The following is a 6,667-nucleotide window of genomic DNA, read 5'->3' on the forward strand; positions in this document are numbered from 1 at the left end:
GGCCTCTGACTGTCCCGGGAGGAGGCCGGATCCTGGGCTGTGTCCTGGCGCCCAGTGCTTCGGGGCCTGCGCTGTTGGATTCGCGCTCCCGGCCCCGCAGCCCCCTCCGCGGAGCCGCCGTCCGAGCCCCTCCGAGCTGCTCCGGGTCCTGCCGTGCGCGCTGCAGTCCTTAGGGAGGTCGGCTCTCTCCCCGGGGCGCAGGTGCCTGTTAGTGTCCCAGGGAGCCTGAGGGCATCCCCGCCCTCCTGGGTCCTGCTCTAAGTCCCTGCGAGGCCTTTCCACCCGGGAAGGTTGGTGCAGCTCCTGCTCCTCCGGGACGGGGCTCTCCTGTCCTGGGGACACTCGCCCCGGCCTCAGCCCGGCTCCTCGCGGGGCCCCTCCCCCTTGGAGGCCTTTAGTTTCTTTATTTCTTTTTCCCCGTCTTCCTACCTTGATGGAAGCGCGAACTCTTCTCACTGTAGCATTCCAGCTGTTCTCTCTTTAAATCTCAGGCCGAATTCGTAGATTTTCAGGATGATTTGAAGGTTATATAGGTAATTTGGTGGGGACAGGTGATTTGGAGACCCTACTCTTCTGCCATCTTGCCCCTCCTCCCCATTAATGATTTTTAAAAAAGAAAAACTCTAAGAAAACTAGGAGTAAAAGGAAATTTCCTTAACCTGAGAAGAGGCATCTAGACAAGACCAGCTGGAAAGAAAGGGGAAGAGCAAGTTGTTGGCTGAGCAGCACTTGAAAGCTCCAGGGGAAGTCGAGGGATTTACAGTATATAGAACCAGAGTATACCCTTCCTTGTTTTTTCTTTTTCTTTTTTCTTTTTTCTTTTCTTCCTTTTTCCAGGACAACTCGTTTTTAGCCACTCTGCACTGAGCAAAATGACTAGAAAGAAGAACTCACCACAAAAGAAAGAATCAGAAACAGTCCTCTCTCCCACAGAGTTACAAAATTTGGATTACAATTTGATGTCAGCCAATTCAAAAGCAAATTATAAAGCTACTGGTGGTTCTGGAAAAAAGGATAAAGGATTCAAGAGACTTTATGACTGCAGAATTTAGATCTAATCAAGACGAAATTAAAAATCAATTAAATGAGATGCAATCCAAACTGGAGGTCCTAACAATGAGGGTTAATGAGGTAGAAGAGAGAGTGAGGGACATAGAAGACAAGTTGATGGCAAGGAAGGAAGCTAAGGAAAAAAGAGAAAAACAATTAGAAGACCTTGAGGAAAGGTTAAGGGAAATAAATGACAGCCTCAGAAGAAAAAAATCTACATTTGATTGGGGTTCCAGAGGGCACTGAAAGAGACAGAGGACCAGAAAGCATATTTGAACAAATCATAACTGAGAACTTCCCTAATTTGGGGAAGGACACAGGCATTAAGATCCAGGAGATAGAGAGATTCCCCCCCCCCCACACACACACAAAATCAATAGAAACCATTCAACATCTCGACATTTAATAGTGAAACGTGCAAATTCCTAAATAATGAGAAAATCCTTAAAGGAGAAAGAGACAAGAGATCCCTAAATTATGGGGAGAAATATTAGATTAACAGTAGACCTCTCCACAGAGACCTGGCAGGCCAGAAAGGGCTGGAAGGATATATTCAGGGTCCTAAATGAGAAGAACAGGCAGACAAGAATACTTTATCCAGCAAGGGTGTCATTCAGAATAGAAGGAGAGATAAAGAGTTTCCAAGATAGGCAGAAACTGAAAGAATATGTGAGCACCAAACCAGCTCTGCAAGAAATATTAAGGGGGATCCTGTAAAACAAAGAGAATGCCCAAAGAAATAATCCACAAAAACAAGGACTGAATGGGTATTATGATGGCACTAAATTCATATCTTTCAATAGTAACTCTGAATGTGAATGGGCTTAATGATACCATCAAAAGACACGGGGTTTCAGGGATCCCTGGGTGGCGCAGCGGTTTGGCGCCTGCCTTTGGCCCAGGGCGCAATCCTGGAGACCCGGGATCGAATCCCATGTCGGGCTCCCGGTGCATGGAGCCTGCTTCTCCCTCTGCCTATGTCTCTGCCTCTCTCTCTCTCACTGTGTGCCTATCATAAATAAATAAAAATTAAAAAAAAAAACAAAAGACACGGGGTTTCAGACTGGATAAAAAAGCAAGACCCATCTATTTGCTATCTACAAGAAAAGAAAACCCAAAAGACTCCACCCCAAGATTCCTAGAACTCATACAGCAATTCAGCAGTGTGGCAGGATACAAAATCAATGCACAGCAATCAGTGGCATTTCTATACACTAACAATGAGACTGAAGAAAGAGAAATTAAGGAGTCAATCCCATTTACAATTGCACCCAAAAGCATAAGATACCTAGGAATAAACCTAACCAAAGAGGTAAAGGACCTATACCCTAAAAACTACAGAACACTTCTGAAAGAAATTGAGGAAGACACAAAGAGATGGAAAAATATTCCATGCTCATGGATTGGAAGAATTAATATTGTGAAAATTTCAATGTTACCCAGGGCAATTTACACATTTAATGCAATCCCTATCAAAATACCATGGACTTTCTTCAGAGAGTTGGAACAAATCATCTTAAGATTTGTGTGGAATCAGAAAAGACCCCAAATACCCAGGGCAATATTGAAAAAGAAAACCAGAGCTGGGGGCGTCATAGTGCCGATTTCAAGTTGTACTACAAAGCTGTGATCATCAAGACAGTGTGGTACTGGCACAAAAACAGACACATAGATCTATGGAACAAAATAGAGAACCCAGAAATGGGCCATCAACTCTGTGGTCAACTAATATTTGACAAAGCAGGAAAGACTATCCACTGGAGAAAGGACAGTCTCTTCAATAAATCGTGCTGGGAAAATTGGACATCCACATGCAGAAGAATGAAACTAGACCATTCTCTTACACCATACAGAAAGATAAACTCAAAATGGATGAAAGATCTAAATGTGAGACAAGGATCCATCAAAATCCTAGAGGACAACACAGGCAACACCCTTTTTGAGCTTGGCGACAGTAACTTCTTGCAAGATAAATCTATGAAGGCAAGGGAAACAAAAGCAAAAATGAATTATTGGGTCTTCATCAAGATAAAAAGCTTCTGCACAGCAAAGAAACAGTCAATAAAACTAAAAGACAACCTACAGAATGGGAGATCTTTGCAAATGACGTATCAGATAAAGGGCTAGTTTCCAAGATCTAGAAAGAACTTATTAAACTCAACACCAAAGAAACAAACAATCCAATCATGAAATAGGCAAAATACATGAACAGAAACTTCACAGAGGAAGACCTAGACATGGCCAACAAGCACATGAGAAAATGTTCTGCATTGCTTGCCATCAGGGAAATACAAATCAAAACCATAATGAGATACTCCCTCACACTAGTGAGAATGGTGAAAATTAACAAGACAGGAAACAACAAATGTTGGAGAGGATGTGGAGAAAGGGGAACCCTCTTGCACTGTTGGTGGGAATGTGAACTGGTACAGCCACTCTGGAAAACTGTGTGGAGGTTCCTCAAAGATTTAAAAATAGAACTTCCCTATGACCCAGCAATTGCACTGTTGGGGATTTATCCCAAAGATATAGATGCAGTGAAACGGCAGGACACCTTCCACCCCGATGTTTATAGCAGCAATGTCCACAATTGCCAAACTGTGGAAGGAGCCTCGGTGTCCATTGAGAGATGAATGGATAAAGAAGATGTGGTCTATGTATACAATCGAATATTACTCAGCCATTAGAAACGACTTATACGCACCATTTGCTTTGACGTGGACGGACCTGGAGATTATTTTGCTGAGTGAAATAAGTCAGTCAGAGAAGGACAAAAATTATATGGTCTCATTCATTTGGGGAATATAAATAATAGTGAAAGGGAATAGAAGGGAAGGGAGAAGAAATGGGCAGGAAATATCAGAAAGGGAGACAGAACATGAAGACTCCTAACTCTGGGAAATGAACTCGGGGTGGGGGGTGGGGGTGACTGGGTGGCGGGCACTGAGGGGGGCACTTGATGGGATGAGCACTGGGTATTATTCTGTATGTTGGCAAATTGAACACCAATAAAAAATAAATTTATTATTCAAAAAAAAGAAAAAAAGGAATATTACTCAGCCATTAGAAATGACAAATACCCACCATTTGCTTCAATGCTCACGGAACCAGAAGGTATTATGCTGAGTGAAGTAAGTCAATCAGAGAAGGACAAACATTATATGGTTTCATTCATTTGGGGAATATAAAAAATAGTCAAAGGGAATAAAGGGGAAAAGAGAGAAAATGAGTGGGAAATATCAGTGAGGGTGACAGAACATGGGAGACACCTAACTCTGGGAAACAAACAAGGGGTGGTGGAAGGGAGCTGGGTGGGAGGATGGCGTGACTGGGTGATGGGCCCTAAGGGGAGTACTTGATGGGATGAGCACTGGGTGTTATACGATATGTTGACAAATCAAACTCCAATAAAAAATATACCAAAAAAAAATAAATAAATAATATAAACAAAAGATCTGAAAAAAGAAATTTAAAAAATACCAGTATCATTCACAGTAGCACAATAACAATAAAATATTTAGAAATAAACTGAAGGATTAAAACCTGAGAAGAGGCATCTATGAAAAATCCATGGTTAACATCATAATGTGAAGGACAAATGCTTTCCTTTTAAGATGAGAAACAAGGCAAGGATACCTAGTTTCACAACTACTATTCAATATCACATAAAAGTTCTTCCTGATAACATAAGGTAAGAAAAATAAAAAATGTACAGATTGGAAAGGAAGAAACAGTCCCCATTTGTATACAGTATGATTATCTATGTAGAATATCTCAGAAATATAAAATGAAACCTTCCTAGAACTAATAAATGAATTTAGCAAAGTCACAGGATATAGGGTCAGTACACAACATTTACTTTATTTCTAAATACAAGCCATCTGGGTGGTGCAGTTGGTTGAGCTCCAACTCTTGGTTTTGGCTCAGTTCATGATCTCAGGGTGGTGAGATCAAGCCCTGTGTAGACTTCCGCACATAGCATGGAATCTGCTGGAGATTCTCCTTCTCTCTCTGCCCTTCCAGCTCACACACTCTCTCTCCCCCTCACTCTGTCTCTAAAATAAATAAATAAATTTTAAAAAATAAATTTAAGCAACGAACAATTGGAATTCAAAATTATAAAATATATATGTATAAGATGAAAATTGAGAGGAAGACTAACCATAAGAGCTGCTGAACTCCAGAGAACAAACAGGGTTGCTGGAGGGGAGGTGGTGGGGCAATGGAGTAACTGGGTGATAGGCATTAAGGAGGGCACTTGATGTAATGGGCACTGGGTGTTATATGCAAGTGATGAATCACCAAATTACCTCTGAAACTAATAGGACAGTATATGTTAACTAAATTGAATTCTAATAAAAAATATATATGTATACCAATTTAAAGACCTCAAAAAGTGAAATAGTTATGTATTACTATAGCAAACTTGCACAAGATTTATATGCTGAAAACTACAAAAACCTAAGGAAAGATATCAAAGAAAAAATAAATGATGAGACACACCATAAGCATGGATTGGAGGATTCAATGTAATAAAGATGCCAATTCTTCCCAAAGTGCAATAGCAATGAGTGAAAATCCCAGAAGGTTTTTTGTGGTTATCATCACTATAGACAATAGGAATTTCTAAAACTCTACATTCTAAAATTTATATGAGAGGACAGAGAAAAAGAGATGAAACAATTTTGAGAAAAGGAACAAAGTTGAAGGACTTGCACTAGTAAGTTTTAAGACTTACTATAAAGCTACAATAATGAATATGGTGTACGTGGCAAAGGAATAAACACTTGGATCGGTGGACAAGAATAGAGAGTTCAGAAGTAGACACACACAAATGTGGCTGTTTGATCTTTGACAAAGGTATAAAAATAATTCCTTGGAGAAATAAATTGTAGTGTTTTCAACAAATGGAGTAAATGCTCATTCATATGTAAAGAAAATGAAAAATAGAAACGAATCCTGACCTCAACCTCACACATTATGCAAAGATAAATTCAAAATTGTGTAAGATGTAAATATAAAACATAAAGCTTTAAAACTTTTAGAAAACTTAGGAGAAAACCTATATATAATCTGAGTTTAGGCAAACAGTTTTAGAAAGGAAACAAAAAGAATAATGTATAAAAAAGATAAGTTAGTTCTTATTAAAATTAAGAACACTCTCTCTGTCAAAGGCCCTGTTATGAAGATGAAATGACAAACTGAAGAGTGGGAGAAAATATTTGCAATTCATATATTCAGCGAAAGACTTGTATCCAGGATATAGAAATAATTCTGAAAACTCGATAGTAAAAAACAATCCAATTAGAAAATGACAAAAAGGCATGAGCAGACATTTCACTGAAGACCACATACAGATGGCAAATAAGTACAAGAAAAGATATTTAACATCATTAGCCATTAGGCAGATGCAAATTAAAATCAAGGTAAGATAACACTCCATACCTATTAGAATGTCTTTAAAAATACTGAAATACAAGTTCTGGTGAGGATATGGAGCAACTAGAATTCTTATACATTGCTCTTGGGAATGCAAAATAGTACAACCACTCTAGAAAACAGATGGTAAGTTTCTTTTATCATGTTAAAAATGCACTTACCATACAACCAATTGGCT

Source organism: Vulpes lagopus, chromosome X, assembly GCF_018345385.1.
Source record: "Vulpes lagopus strain Blue_001 chromosome X, ASM1834538v1, whole genome shotgun sequence".
Lineage (NCBI taxonomy): Eukaryota > Metazoa > Chordata > Mammalia > Carnivora > Canidae > Vulpes > Vulpes lagopus.